The 16,209-nt window shown below is 40.6% G+C and overlaps 1 protein-coding gene and 1 pseudogene across 10 annotated transcripts in view; one reads left to right on the forward strand and one right to left on the reverse strand.

Moving 5' to 3' along the window:
- The window catches only part of MGAT4A (alpha-1,3-mannosyl-glycoprotein 4-beta-N-acetylglucosaminyltransferase A), a 139,188-nt gene that overhangs the window by 104,381 nt on the left and 18,598 nt on the right, over positions 1-16,209 (reverse strand). The gene's annotated exons all lie outside the window — the stretch shown is intronic.
- On the forward strand, positions 10,848-14,301 carry LOC143660624 (insulin-like growth factor 2 mRNA-binding protein 2 pseudogene; annotated as a pseudogene). Its single transcript, XR_013164151.1, has 2 exons — positions 10,848-12,879; positions 13,740-14,301. The product of XR_013164151.1 is annotated as an insulin-like growth factor 2 mRNA-binding protein 2 pseudogene (transcript).

Consider the following 16,209-nt stretch of genomic DNA (forward strand, 5'->3'; position numbering starts at 1 on the left):
AAAGTCAACATTGCCAGTAATTCAACTCATACGCTTTTATTTTAGTTTTGTCATTCAAAACTTTCAGGATTCCCAAATCTGATAAAGTGTTAAAGACATTTTCTCTTACTGGAACACAAACTCCATTCTTTCAGGGAAATGGAGCTTTTGTGGCCGACTGCCACTGGTCTAAGGGACGAGCACATAACTTGGTCCAGCCAATTTAGAATTCAGAATTCTTCCCTGGGCATTTCCCAGCTGCAGCCAGAGAGAAGACTTCCTCTTCCTCTAAGGTCACTAAGTCACTGAGATACAAGCTAAGAGGTCCTTCCAGGCCTTTTCCCTATCCCATGGAGAAACCCACAGCACAGGAGAGAATGAAACAAACATACAAAAAGGAAGAGAGATGAAACATGGAGAGAGATGGAGGGAAAAGATGAGAACAAGACAAGGGGCCCGATGCTATTCAGGACCTAGATCTGGTGGCCCCTGGCAGTCATGTGGCTGTGAACCATAATAAAGTCCCATCTTTGGTTTAAGATAGTTTGGGTAGAATTTCTATTATTTGCAAGAAAAAGAGATCTGACTTATAAAGTATGTGCATTAAAGAATTAACCAAGCAGGCCTGAGACTGCTCTCCTTAAAAAGTCTACCTGCAAAGGTGACCCTAGGCTGGCATCTGGGAACCTGGATTTGGGGAGAGTTCCCACCTTTCCCTAGTTAATAATAACGGTTCACTGAGTCTAAACAGTTTGTATTAACAATATGATTTATGCTGAACACCTGCTCTCCTCCCGAGAGTCTAGAATTTTGGTATGTGCCAGGCAGACGGTGCCTACGTGACCAGCTCCCAATAAAACCTCACGCACTGAGTTTCTAATGAGCTTCCCTGAGAGACAACATTTCGCATGTAGAAACAATTTACTGCTAGAGGAATTAAGCGTGTCCTAGTGACTCCACATGGAGAGGACTCTTACAAGCTTACACGGGGTTTCCTCCAGGCTTCATCTCATGTGTCTTTTTCCTTTGCTGATTTTGCTTTTTATCCAGTCACTGTTGTAAGTCCTAGCTGTGAGCACATCTATGTGCTGAGTCCTATGAATCCTTCTAGCAAATAAAGGAAACTAGGGATGGTCTTTGGGACCCCCAACACTGAAGTCATTCATTCAAGAAACATCTAAACACTGCTGTCCCTGGCATTCCTTAATGGATTCTCCAGTACTGTGAGTACTGAGCAAAAGCAGGGGCTGTGAGGCTGGAAAGGACATTATGATAATCACAAAATCATGAGATTTCAGGAAACAGCTCAGAAGCAGACTCAACAAAGTTTGGGGACCAACAGGCTATACGGAGGGACAGAAAGGGGAACAGAAAGGGAAAGAAAGGAGGACTGCATGACTGAAGCTTCTAGTTTAGGCATCTGACTGAGGCCTGAGATAAGATTTTAATCACACTGAGGCCGAACTGTTAAGACATCCAGCTGGAAATGTCTACTACACAGGCTGAAATGAAGCACTGAAGGGAAAAAGACAGGCACTCAAAAACTAGAGTTGGATGTTACAGGCCTGTATGGTGTGGCCGAAGACATGGAACTGGATGAGATCAACCAGGAAGAAGCCCCAAGAAATATCAACAACCAAAGGACAGGTAAGGGGAAAGGAGCCCAGGAAGAAATAGTGAAAGAAGCCAGGGAAAAACCTCTTAATTTTTGTGGCCAGTGGGATATGATTCTCTGCCCCAGCCTGTCCACACGCCCACGCTGGGACTGGGAGCTGGGGGCGGGGGTAGGGGATGGGCAGCTACCATAACTGGCAGTATCTATCAAAATCATATGGTTAAGTTAATTTTTAATACTAAGAATTTAAGAACTTTGCCATCCAAATATGTATTTTCCCTGTTGCCTTAATTTCAAATTGGTTTATGAAACTTACTGTGCAAACACAAGCTTTACAATGATTATATAGATACTTTATTTAAAGATGCCTATGATTAAGCTAACTAAGATATCCATTGTTGGTGGTTCTAAGTATATTGTTTGTTTTCTTACATAAAAAATCATATGGTTGGAGCCAGGGATAAGCTTTTGCTCAAAAGAAAGGATGGTGGTCTAGGCAGACAAAATAACCTTTCAGTTTATAAAAAAAGTGAATTTAAGAAGAAATTTAAGAAGTAGTCAAAGAAGTGAGTGGTGTCACAGAAGCCAAGGTGAGAAATATTTTCAGGGAGAACTGATCAACAACTTCAAATATTTGAGAGAGGTCACTCTCCCAAGAAGTGAAGAGAAGAAATGAAAACTATTTCCAGGTTTGTATATAATTAGGAAGTATTCCTAATATGCTAACTACAGTTTCTAATGAATGTGAGGGGAAAAGCCATTCAACCTGGAGCTAAGGAATGAGCAGGAGGCCAGAAATTAGGAAAAAAAAAAAGTACAGACTAAAACTTTAAGAACTCTGAAGGAGAATTAACAGAAATAGTAGTAGAAATAGTACTGAGTAGCTCAACTAGAAGTTAAGTACTAAGCAGCTCAACTCCGCGCCCCCCCCCCAGTTTAGGAGCAACTTAAACATAATTATAAGCTAAAGCAAAGGGATCACTAAAAAAAGAGAGCAGTTCAAGATATCTGTGGGACATCCTTCCTGAGAGAACAGGAAGGAACAAAAATGGCTGATGAATTATGATACACAAAAGAACTGTCAAGGGAACGAAGGTCCTGCTAAGAATGGACAAGTCAAATAAGAGAATGAAAAACATGGAGCATAAGGGGGTGTCATCAAGTGCAATATTCTGAGATTTAGATTTTGGAAAAGGAGTGGTCTTGGGTGGTAAAGTTTCAAGCTTCTGCTGCTAAAGTAATCCCATTAACGTCTCTATAAGAGAGGAAGCCAATAAAAAGCACATGAAGAGATGCTCATTTTCAGTAGTTCTAAGGGAAATGCAAATCAAGACGACAATGAGATACCACCTCACACCTATAAGAATGGCTATTATTAAACAAACAGAAAACCACAAATGTTGTAGAGGATTTGGAGAAACACTTATTCACAGTTAGTGGGAATGTATTAGCAGGCACTATGGAAAAGTTTGGCAATTCCTCAGAAAACTAAATAGCAAGTTGCCCTATGACTTGGCAATAGCAATACTCAGTATATAACCAGAAGAGCTGAAAGCAGTGACATGAACAGACATTTGCACACTGATGTTCATAGTGGCACTATTCACAACTGTCAAAAGATGTAAACTATCTAAGTGCCCATCAACAGACAAGTGGATAAATAAAATGCGATATATATATATGATGGAATATTATGTAGTGGGGAGATGAAATTATGAGACTGTGGATGAACGCTGAGAACATATGCTGAGGGAAACAAGTCAGACACAGAAGGATAGAGACTATATGATTTCACTGTTATGACTATGGTAATCTCAGAGGTTACATCACAGAATATGGCAGACCTAGAAGTACACAAATGCTAGAGATGGGGGAAATGAGGTTGAACCTAAATGCAAGGAAACTGACAGAAGTGATGGGAACTAATTAGCAGGGTTATAAGTAGCATTGCCTTATTGAAGGTGAATATGATTGAAAGGGATGTATACTACATGTAACCTAGTGACTAAATCTGCAATTATAAATAAGTTCTCACATGAACTATTTCAAAGGTTCAGTGTGGACAAAGAGTTGAGAATAGAGGGGTACGGGGGAAAGCTAAAAATGCACAGTACAGCCAAATAGTTAACAGGAAGACATCGACAGTATCACAGCAACACCAGAGACTAATTGGGGGGGAGGGACAAGAGATAAGGGGTAGTTTTGATTTGAAAGTTGGTGATGCTGTGTTTGTTGATTCTCCGTTGCTATGAATCAATGAAAACTGTCTAAAATTGAGAGTGCTGATGATCGTACAACCAAGTGAGGATTCTGTAAGACACGGTTTGTTTATTTTGCACATTATCCATAATGCCCAATAAACTGAGGAAGTCGAAGGGTACAATGTCTGAGAAGCAGAATGGTAAACTCTAATATATTTATAGGATGGAATACAGTACAGCCTACACAAGCAGCTGCAAAAAGGAAGTTTATTCGGTTCGTTGTGTGCATGCAACAAACTGAACAGACCTTGGGGACAATGTATTGTGAAAAATAAGCCAGAAATAACAGGACAGATATGGTAAAGTTTCCTTCAGAGAATTTACTCATAAGCAAATTGGAGCCTAGATTGTAAGCTCTTATAGAGCCATTCTTAGTCTGAAGTTTTAAATGTATTTCTAGATTCTGAGACACTGAGCTATATGTGTATCAGCTGGTATTTCCCTGGAACTCTGAGTAACTCTGTGACACCTAAGACCCAGAAATGGAGTGCTGCAATGCTGAAAATTAGCACAGCCACATACAATAACAGTTCAAGTCACCAAAAAAGAGATTAGGCCTCAATCGGAATTTAAAATGAAGCCAATCTAAGGTACCAAGTCTACCAAATCTAAGGTAATTTAGAATACAGGGTAAAAGATGATAGTGTGGACACTCTAGACTTTCACCTAATAAATGAGGCTGAAGGCAGAGAGATTTATTATGTCCAGATCCTAAATGTTTGGTAACACATAGTCTAAATCGACCTGTCTGGATAGCTCATTTAAACAACCCAAACTCCTGGAGTCCAGAATGGGAACGAGGCCTTGTAATTCTGTATAGCTTAATGTAATAGCAGGATACATCTTCGACTGTGGTGGGCTGATAATTAAGGGGTATTTGTAGAGTCCCTTGAGGGTGCAAAGAGACAAATATATGCATGTATATATGTATATGGAACCATTAAACTTTCCCATCTGGGAAACCCCAGGGGCCCTCTCAACCACTGGAAACTTCCAAGAAAATAGGCCAAGTCCTTGATTTTGAGGGTGGCCCTTAGGAAACATTTCTATAGGGGAGAAGCTAAGACTACCCATAACGAGGCTTAAGAGTTGTTTCCAGGAAACTTCTTTTGTTGCTCAGATGTAGCCTCTTTCTCTCTAAGCCCAATGCTGCAAGGAAAATCACTACCCTGCCACCTACATGGGACATAACATTCAGAAGTGAAGGTCTCCCTAACAATGTGGGGCATGACTTCCAGGGATGAGCCTGGCCCTGGCACTGTGAGATCAACAACGCCTTCTGGACCAAAAGGAGGAAAAGGAGTGTAATAAAATAAGGCATCCATGGCCAAGAGAGATCAAATAGAGGCTGCTCTTATGCAAGTTTCAGTTAGAGAAGGCTAATCGCCATGGTCTGCTAAACCCCAACCAACATCACTCCTACTGACTGTGAAGAACACCTGGGGCTCGAACTGAGCCTCTATAAAGGCTTCATGCACTAGGTTTGCGTTCCTGGAACCTAAAATTCCCGGAGGGCTCCTATTCAGATAAATCCAGAAACCCAGAGGGACCAACCTCTCCAAGTTTATCACTGATTACATCCCCCTATCTCCTTTAGTGTGAACACCTCTTCTCAATGTGGAAAAGTCACAATGGGCATTGCCTAAAAATCCCTACAGATTGGAAAAGGGATCAGAGGAGGAGGAATAACAGAGAAAACAGGATTCAACAAACAAGTATGGCTGCTGAATCACTGTTTTAATTTTCCTTCTAGCCTCCAGTGTTGTGGAGCAGCTAGAAGGAGAAACCTGAGATGGTGGAATGGTAGCCCAGGACAAACTCTAAGATCTGTTCTGTAACTACTTGTTGAAGTGTGCTTTGAAAATTATTGCTTTTTCTTTCTTCATTTTGTATATATGTTTACAATAAAAATTTAAAAAAAAAAGAGAGAGAGAGAGAAAAAGCCAAGAACCCAGGAGACTAGGGTACTATGATAAGGAACCACATACCACAGGTGGCCAGTCACTGACAACCACTCTGCTGGGGAAAACGCTGAGGACAAACTCTGCTAGCATCCTCTCACAACACCCATTCCTCCAGATTTACGTCCCCATAGAGAAACATCAATTTAACAAACAGCAGCTCACCTAACTGCATCATTATCCAGCTCCCATTCCAGTTCCTTGGCAAAGAGATCATGAGAGCCTAAATCCCTAAAGGAAATTCAGATCCACTATGTCTAAGGAATTTCTCTGATCTCTCTGCCTAGTAAATATATCAAAAAGGAAATGAGCTTAGTGTCCTATGAGTTCTTTAATTTTCTTTTCCTACCATATCTGCAGCATCCACTAAGCTCTAGGCATTCTACCACATGTTCGAGTTCCATGTATGAGTAAGCCACGGTAACCAGCAATCCCACTTCGTGTATATTCCTCAGAAACACTCATCCACATGCATACAGGAAAACACATACAAGGATATGCACTCTGGCATTATATGGATTATGATAAATTCAGAAACTTCAATAGGAGTATAAAAAATAAAATGTGAAAATATGAACATTCATCATACTCAAAGGATGGAATCTTATGCAGCAGTTAAATAAGAAGGAATATATATATATGTGTATATATATATATATAAATGTATTTATATATATGTATATATATAATATATGTATTTATATATATGTATATTGTTCATATATATATATGAACAAGGGTAGATCTTAAGAACAAAGGAGTAAAAGTAAGATGTAGAAAACATATAGTATGATTCTATTTGTATAAATCTGGAAATATAACAAAATTATATACACACACACACAGGATTTATAAGTAATTTATTAAAAAAACGGACTAGGGGAGTACACAAACATGAGATGATTTGCTTCCGTGAAGACCAGGGAGGACAGAGTGGCAAATGGGTAGGTCTACCATGCTTTATTTTTTTTAAATGAAAGAAGGGTCAGAAGTAAATTTGAAAAGTCTGGGCAATGGAAATATAGCTTTTTCTAAATTATTCCCTATCCTTTTCTGCATTGTTTTCTTTTTTTTTTTTTTTAATCGGGGAGTGGGGTGGAGAAATGGTTCCTGCCCTTAAGAATCTCATTGCCTAGTTAACTAGTCAATCCTAGTTAATTTTTGCTGCATGCCAGCAATCATTGCTTCTTTTTATAAGTGCTCAGGTTCACAAGGTATTCAATTAATTTCTATCCCTAAGTGTCACACTCTGCAATTTGAATTTTCTACCTTCTCTTGTCCTTTAAAAAAATAATAACTGTGTTTGCCTACATTCTACCTTCTAGCATTTTTTCCAACTACTAAAATTCCTCTGTAATCCTCAGCAGTAAAATGAGGGGAAAAAACAAGTTTCAGAGGGGGAAAATTCAACTTCTCCAAGTTGAATTCTTGATATTCTCACAAGCAGTGGGGACAACCAAAGCTATAGGCTGAGCCCCCAATCTTGGGGTTTGTTCACATGAAACTTAACCCCACAAAGGACAGATCAAGCCTACTTAAAATTAGGCCTAAGAGTCACCCCCAAGGGAACCTCTTTTGTTGCTCAGATGTGGCCTCTCTCTCCAGTCAACACAACAAGCAGTCTCACCCCCCTCCCCGTCTACGTGGGACATGACTCCCAGGGGTGTGGACCTTCCTGGCAACGTGGGACAGAAATCCTAGAATGAGTTGGGACTCAGCATCAAGGGATTGAGAAAACCTTCTCGACCAAAAGGGGGAAGAGCAAAATGAGACAAAATAAAGTGTCAATGGCTGAGAGATTCCAAGCCGAGTCGAGAGGTTATCCTGGAGGTTATTCTTACACATTAAATAGATATCACCTTGTTAGTCAAGAAGTAGTGGAGAGGCTGGAAGGAACTGCCTGAAAATGTAGAGCTGTGTTCCAGTAGCCATGTTTCTTGAAGATGATTGTATAATGATATACAATGTGACTGTGATTATGAAAACCTTGTGTCTGATGCTCCTTTTATCTACCTTATCAACAGACAACTAAAGCATATGGAATAAAGATGAATAATAAGGGGAACAAATGTTAAAATAAATTTAGATTGAAATGCTGGTAATCGGTGAGGGGAAGGTATGGGGGTATGGTATGCATGAATTTTTTTGTTCTCTTTTTATTTCTTTTTCTGAATAGATGCAAATGTTCCAAGAAACAATCATGATGATGAATATGCAACTATGTGATGATATCGTGAATTACTGATTATATATGTAGAATAGAATGGTCAAAAGTTAAGAATGTTTGCGTTTGGTGTTTTTTGGTATTTAAAAAAATTTTTTTTAATTAAAAAAAAAAAGATGTAACGGAGAGGGGCTGGAGGGAACTGCCTGAAAATGCTGAGCTGTGTTCCCGTAGCCATGTTCCTTGAAGATGATTGTATAATGATAGAGCTTTCACAACGTGACTGTGTGATCGTGAAAACCTTGTGTCTGATGCTTCTTTTATCTACCTTATGGACAGATCAGTAAAATATATGGATTAAAAATAAATAAATAACAAGGGAAACCAATGTTAAAATAAATTTAGTAGATGGAAATGCTAGTGATCAATGAAAGAGAAGGGTAAGGGGTATGGTAGGTATGAATTTTTTTCTTTTTTCTTTTTATTTCTTTTTCTGAATTGATGCAAATGTTCTAAGAAATGATCATGATGATGAATATACAACTATGTGATGAAAAAAGTGTTCATACTGTATGTTAATTGGTTTTTACTAATAAAAATTTAAAAAAAAGAAAAGAAATAGAAATGTTTGAGCCAAAAAGAATAATAACTGAAGTGAAAATACGTGAGCTGTTAAATAGCAGATGCAAGCAGACAGAAGAATCAGTGAACCTGAACAAAGGTAAATGAAATTATCCACTCTGAGAAGCAAAAAGAAAACAGAATGAAGAAAAATGAACAGAACCTAAGACACTTGGGACACCATCAAGTGTGTCAACATACATGGAATAGGATTCCCAAAGGGGAAGAGAGACAGAGACATATTGAAATAAATAAGAGCGAACAACTTGCCAAATCTGATGAAAGATAGGGAACAGATCAACACCAAGACACACTGTAATCAAACTGTCAAAAGCCAAACATAAAGAAAGCAGCAAGAGAGAAGCAACTTACTAAAATTTACAAAAGATTCCCAATAAGACTAAAAGCTGATTTCACAGCAGCCACCATGGAGGCCAGGCACAGCAGGATAATATATTTAAAGTGTTGAAAAGAGACAAAAGCAACCAACAATCCTACATCCACCAAAACTATCTGTTTTAGTTTGTTAATGCTGCCAGAAATGCAAAATATCAAATTTGGGTTGGCCTTTATAAAGGGAATTTTTTAAGTTACAGATTCATCATTCCAGGGCCATTAAAATATCTAAACTAAGGCATCCAGAGAAAGATACCTTGACATAAAAAAGGCTGAGGGCATCCAGAACACCTCTGTCACATGGGAAGGCATGCAGCCAGCATCTGCTCATTCTTTGGCTTTTGGTTTCAAAGAGCTTCCCCTGGGGCATTTTCTTTCTGCATCTTCAAACATCAAAAAAGCTCTGAAGCTTTTTCCAAAATGGTTCCTTCCTAAAGGACTCCAGTAAAGAGTCTCCACCTTCAATGGGTGGAGACATAGCTTCATAGAAACCACCTCATCAAAAAGGTCTCATCCACACTTGAGTGGGACACTTCTCCACAGAAACAACTTCATTTAAAAGGTCCCACCCTACAATTTTAAATCAGGATTAAAGAACATGGCTCTTCTGGGATATTTAACAGTTTCAAGCCAGCACACTATCTTTCATTAAAGAAGGAGAAATTAAGACATTCCCAGATAAACACAAGCTAAGGGAACTCATTATTAGTATGCTTGATTCTATAAGAAATGCTAGAGGAAGTCCTTCAGACAGAAATGAAAACACTAGGCAGTAATTAGAAACTACAAGAAATAAAGAATAGTGGTAAAGGTAACTACATAGGTAAATATAAAAGCCAGTATTAGTAGATGGAAATGCTAGTGATCAATGAAAGGGAGGGGTATGGGGTATGGTATGTATGAATTTTTTTCTGTTGTCTTTTTATTTCTTTTTCTGAATTGGTGCAAATGTTCTAAGAAATGATCATGATGATGAATATGCAACTATATAATGATATTGTAAATTATTGATTATATACGTAGAACGGAATGATCATATGTTAAAAAAAGCATGTTTCAGTATCTACAGTAACTTTTCCAAAATTGCAGATATTACAGATTATTCTATTAAACTTGAAAGCTATTTTGAATTAAAAAAAAAAAGTTTCAGAAGAGATAAAGGTGACATCCCCAAAATCAAAGAGTAATTTAGAAGAGTGCCACAGTCTCGGGAATCCTACTTTTGCCCACACAGTAACAATGTCATTAGTCATCAGGAAGAGAAAAACATGAATATCTTAAGAGTTTAATAACCTCTACATCTACCCTGGCTTTCACTTCCAGAAAGGGACCAAATCTTAGTACTCCAGATCAAGACTGGTCATTTATACATTCTGAAGTTCTTTCTGGGGCCTCTCTACAACTTGGTCCAAATAACCATCTTCATTAATAGAAGTGAAAAATTCCATTCATTCTACAATATACCTGACCCTCACTCTTAGAAACGGCTTCAAAGTAATTTAAGTCCCACATGGCAAACCTACATTTTCTAACTACCTCATACATTTTGGGGCAGCTGTCTTGGTTGTTTTTTTTTTTTTATCAACACTGTTATAGATCAAAATATTTAAGTCAAGCCTATGACATCCTCTCCTGTGATTTACTCAATGTCAAGATATTTTCAATGAACACAACTGACAACTGGCTGCTTTTCAGATCCATAATAAAAGGAAAACTTTAAAGATTAATGAGATTTATAAATTTTTAGAAGGTCACTGAAAATACAATTTCAATCAAAAGATTTCTAAGTACCCTCAACTACATGAAAACATTAAACAATAAACCTGAAGTCTAATATTCCACGTAATTATTCCTGTACGGGTAAAAGGTTTTTATCTTCCCTAAGGTTTGTCACATATTTTGCTAGGAAGGCCCTTTAATGGCTGTACTCAGTAACAGAACAAAGATGCACCATCATCCCTCAAATTAACACACACCGAGGGCAGTGGAGGAAGCGAGGAGTGCCGGGTACTGGGCCGGGGGAGCCGCGGGCTCGCGGGGAAGAGACGGATGATGAACAAGCTTTACATCGGGAACCTGAGCCCTGCCGTCACCGCCGACGACCTCCGGCAGCTCTTCGGGGCCAGAAAACTGCCCCTGGCGGGACAGGTCCTGCCCAAGTCCGGCTACGCCTTCGTGGACTACCCCAACCAGAACTGGGCCATCCGCGCCATCGAGACCCTCTCGGGTAAAGTGGAATTGCATGGGAAAATCATGGAAGTTGATTACTCAGTCTCTAAAAAGCTAAGGAGCAGGAAAATTCAAATTCGAAACATTCCTCCTCACCTGCAGTGGGAGGTTTTGGATGGACTTTTGGCTCAGTATGGGACAGGGGAGAATGTGGAACAAGTCAACACAGACACAGAAACTGCCGTTGTCAATGTCACATATGCAACAAGAGAAGAAGCAAAAACAGCTGTCAAGAAGCTAAGTGGGCATCAGTTTGAGAACTACTCGTTCAAGATTTCCTACATCCCAGATGAAGAGGTGAGCTCCCTTCCACCCCCTCAGCGAGCCCAGCGCGGGGACCACTCTTCCCGGGAGCAAGGCCATGCCCCTGGGGGCTCTGCTCAGGCCAGACAGATTGAGTTCCCGCTACGGATGCTGGTCCCCACCCAGTTTGTTGGTGCCATCATCGGAAAGGAGGGCTTGACCATAAAGAACATCACTAAGCAGACCCAGTCCCGGGTAGACAGGCACAGAAAGGAGAACTCAGGGGCTGCAGAGACGCCTGTCACCATCCATGCCACCCCAGAGGGGACTTCTGAAGCATGCCGTATGATTCTTGAAATCATGCAGAAAGAGGCTGATGAGACCAAATTAACCGAAGAGATTCCTCTGAAAATCTTGGCCCACAATGGCTTGGTTGGGAGACTGATTGGAAAAGAAGGCAGAAACTTGAAGAAAATTGAACATGAGACGGGGACCAAGATAACAATTTCATCCTTGCAGGATCTGAGCATCTACAACCCTGAGAGAACCATTACTGTGAAGGGCACTGTGGAGGCCTGTGCCAATGCCGAGGTGGAGATCATGAAGAAGCTGCGCGAGGCCTTTGAAAACGACATGCTGGCTGTTAACACCCACTCCGGATACTTCTCCAGCCTGTATCCCCCTCACCAGTTCAGCCCGTTCCCACATCATCATTCCTATCCAGAGCAGGAGACTGTGAATCTCTTCATCCCAACCAAGGCTGTGGGCGCCATCACTGGAAAGAAAGGGGCACACATTAAACAGCTAGCAAGATTTGCTGGGGCTTCCATCAAGATTGCTCCAGCAGAAGGTCCCGATGTCAGCGAAAGAATGGTAATCATAACTGGACCACCAGAAGCCCAGTTCAAGGCCCAGGGACGGATCTTTGGGAAACTGAAAGAAGAAAACTTCTTTAACCCCAAAGAAGAGGTGAAGCTTGAAGCCCACATCAGAGTGCCCTCTTCAACAGCCGGCCGCGTGATTGGCGAGGGTGGCAAAACTGTGAATGAACTGCACAACTTAACCAGTGCAGAAGTCATCGTGCCTCGCGACCAAACGCCAGATGAGAATGAGGAAGTGATTGTCAGAATTATTGGGCATTTCTTTGCTAGCCAGACCGCACAGCGCAAGATCAGGGAAATTGTACAGCAGGTGAAGCAGCAGGAACAGAAATATCCTCAGGGAGTCGCCTCACAGCGCAGCAAGTGAGGCTCCCCAGGCACCAGCAAAACCATGGATGAATGTAGCCCTTCCAACACCTGACAGAAGGAGACCAAACACAACCAGCCGGATTGGGAGCAAGCCAAAGACCACCCTGAGAAATGACAAGTCTGCAGAGGGGCTGGCCAGGGCCTCTGCAGAGGCCCAGAGGTCAGCCCTCAGGGCTGAGGTGGGGGGGGCGGGGGGAGGGAGAGCTCAGCAGTCTCCCCAGGACCGCGCAGCAGCAGGCATGCCCACTCCAGGGTTCTGCAGGCTTCCCAGCCATCCACATCACCATCCACTCAGATCTCTCCTAAACTCCCACGACGCTATCCCTTTTAGTTGAACTAACATAGGTGAATATGTTCAAAAGCAAAGCAAAATTCATACCCTTTTCTTTTTTTGTGGAAAATAGTCTTTGTACATGTGTGTACATATTAGAAGGGGAGAGATGTTAAGATATGTGACCTGTGGGTTACACAGGATGACTGCAGCGTTAATATATTTTAGAAATAATATATCAAATAACTCAACTAACTCCCATTTTTAATCAATTATATATATATATATTTTTCTTTTAAAGAGAAAGCAGGCTTTTCAAGACTTTCAGGAATAAAGTTGTTCTTGGGGAGGTCTAATGCTATAATAAGGAACTTCAAGGCCACCCAACACAAAATTCACCCAGAGGGAAATCTCATCTAAAGGACACTCACAGCAGTTCTGGATCACCTGTGTATGTCAACAGAAGGGATACCGTCTCTTTGAAGAAGAAACTCTGTCTCTCTTCATCCCTGTCTAGCTCACATAACCGTTTCTCTTTGCTTCACAGGTTTTAGACTGGTTTTTGCATACTGCTATATAATTCTGTCTCTCTCTGTTTATCTCTCCCCTGCTCTTTCTCCATCCCCTTCCTTCCCGTTCCCATTCTTTTTAATTCCCTCATCCCTCTGTCTCCATTCCCTGTATCTGCATGCATACCCACTCCACCCCCTCCTCACTGCCCCTTATGCCCACCTACCCCCCACCCCCAGCCCCCGGCAAAGCAGTGCTCTGAGTATCACATCACACAAAAGGAACAAAAGCGAAACACACAAACCAGCCTCGACATACACTTGGTTACTTAAAAGAACAGGAGTCAATGGTACTTGTCCTAGCACTCTGGAAGAGGAAAACAGGAACCCACCAAAACTGACCAGCCAACAAACAAAAATTCTACCAAGAAAGAATGTATTTTGTCTTTTTTACATTTTGGTATATAAGCCATCAGTATTTGGCAAAATGATTTCTTTCTTTTTGAAAAAAAATGTGGAGGAAAATAGAAATTTACTAGAGGTCGTTGGCCCAGGGCGTTAAATTTACAGATTTTTTTTAACGAGAAAAACACACAAAAAAGCTACCTCAGGTGTTTTTTACCTCAGCACCTTGCTCTTGTGTTTCCCTTAGAGATTTTGTAAAACTGATAGTTGGAACATTTTTTTATTTTTTTAATAAAAATGAGTTGGAAAAAAGAATAAGATATCAATTGCCAGCCTGGAGAAGTCCAAGTGTGCAACAACTGTTCTGAATTGTCTTCCGCTAGCCAAGAAACTTACATGGCCTTCTTCTGGACAAACCTTGAAAATGTTTATTTTGAAAAGATGACAAAGAAAAACAGAGAGAAAATATTGGAGATGTCCTGAATTTTATAGGGTACGCCCCATTAGGGCTTTTTGTGCTAAAGGATGAACATGAACTGGTTTATGTGAACAAGCCATTGTACCGCCAGACTGCAATGCCAGTTTCCTTTACTGCAAACAGTGTTCTGTGACAAAAAAAAAAAAAAGAAAGAAAAAAAAAGAAATATATCCAGCTAACAAGAAAAAAAAAAAATAATAACACACACCTATCACAGCAACCAACAGTACAGAAGCCTCAATTTAAGGGGAATTTTGTTAGAGTACATATAAGATTTTTTGAACGATTTAAGTATCCCTCAATCAATGTCAGAGTGAAATTAAATACACTTTAGTTTTTTTAACCCAAAAATGATCAAGTTAAACTAGAAGTCTGCTAAATTTCTTAAATTAAAACTACATAATTATTTTTTTAATTGCAACATAAATAGGGCTAGAATATAATTAAATACAGTTTTAGAAAAAGTACATAAAGAAGTCACATTAGGCAACAGTGCAGCTTGTCATATGAGATGCCCAGAGGCTCCTCTTTGGATGACCCCACTTAGAAACTCCCCTGGACTGCAGGGAAGTCGGTGGCCAGTCTGACATCCGACTCGGGGAGCATAAGCTATGGAGTTAGAAATCCTGGGGTCAAACTGTGTTTCTATCACTTTTCAGTCATCTAAGAGAGAAGCAGTCAGTAATTTAGTAACTGCCTGAGTGTCTTATCTGCTCCACAGGGATATTTCTACTCACCTCCTTTCCTTCAGTCGGAGGACTGAGGCCGTGGATGCATTCTTCACCTCTAATCCCAACCCCAGGCCTATTTCCAGTTTTGAAGCAGCAGCTTTGGTTATCCTGAAATGGCAGCAATGCCAGCAGAATAGAGCAATAACTGTCATCTCATCAGTCCTGCTGATTCCCTGCAAAATTATTAGTAGCAAATAGGACCTTACCAAAGATTAAAAATAAAAAGAGGAAGGATAGAAATGAACAAAAGATCTGAGAGCATGCTCCAGAGCTACAAAAAAGACAACTTGAGGGTGGGCCGCGGTGGCTCAGCGGGCAAAGTGCTTGCCTGCTATGCCGGAGGACCTCGGTTCGATTCCCGGCCCCAGCCCATGTAACAAAAACGGAGAAACAAAATACAATAAAACAAGAAAGTGTTTAAAGATGTTTCCCTTTCTTCCTTCCTTCCTTCCTTCTATCCTTCCTTCCTTCTCTCTGTCTTTCCTTTAAAAAAAAAAAAAAAAAAAAAAAAGACAACTTGAGACAAATGCAAATTACGAGGGACCACAAAAAGAAAAAACTTTTACTTCAGAAGTCTTAAAGGTCAAGTTTTTGAGTTTAAACTTGACTGGCTAGAAGGAAAAAAAATCTACCATGGCAGCAAGTCACTAGAAAGCCAGAGGAAGAACACTATATTTTCTGGAACATTTACCCACTTTTTTAAGAACTCACATACAGGCTTTGTGAAGAAATAGGGGGGAAAAAATTGGGGTACTTTGACAAAGCGACCAAGCTTCCTACACAGATTCTTGCCAGGACTAACAAAGAGGCAAATTCAAATAACACTGGCCATCTGCCACTGTAGGAAAGAGATAAAGTACTAGGCAAACTGTTTCTGTCCCAGGCAGCTTTTCACATCCTCCTTTAAGCAGCAAGTCCCAGGCTTCCCAGTTTCCCTACAAAGCTCCAATCTTAGGACTCCATTTAGGGAGCTGGAGCTCATCAACCCAGAATCCCATCCCAGTGATCCAGCAGCCTCACCCCAGCAGAAGGGAGAGCAGGGCTCAGCAGCAAGATTCGTGATGGTGAAAACACAAACTGCAACAGCGGCTATGGC

This window comes from Tamandua tetradactyla, chromosome 17, assembly GCF_023851605.1.
Source record: "Tamandua tetradactyla isolate mTamTet1 chromosome 17, mTamTet1.pri, whole genome shotgun sequence".
NCBI lineage: Eukaryota > Metazoa > Chordata > Mammalia > Pilosa > Myrmecophagidae > Tamandua > Tamandua tetradactyla.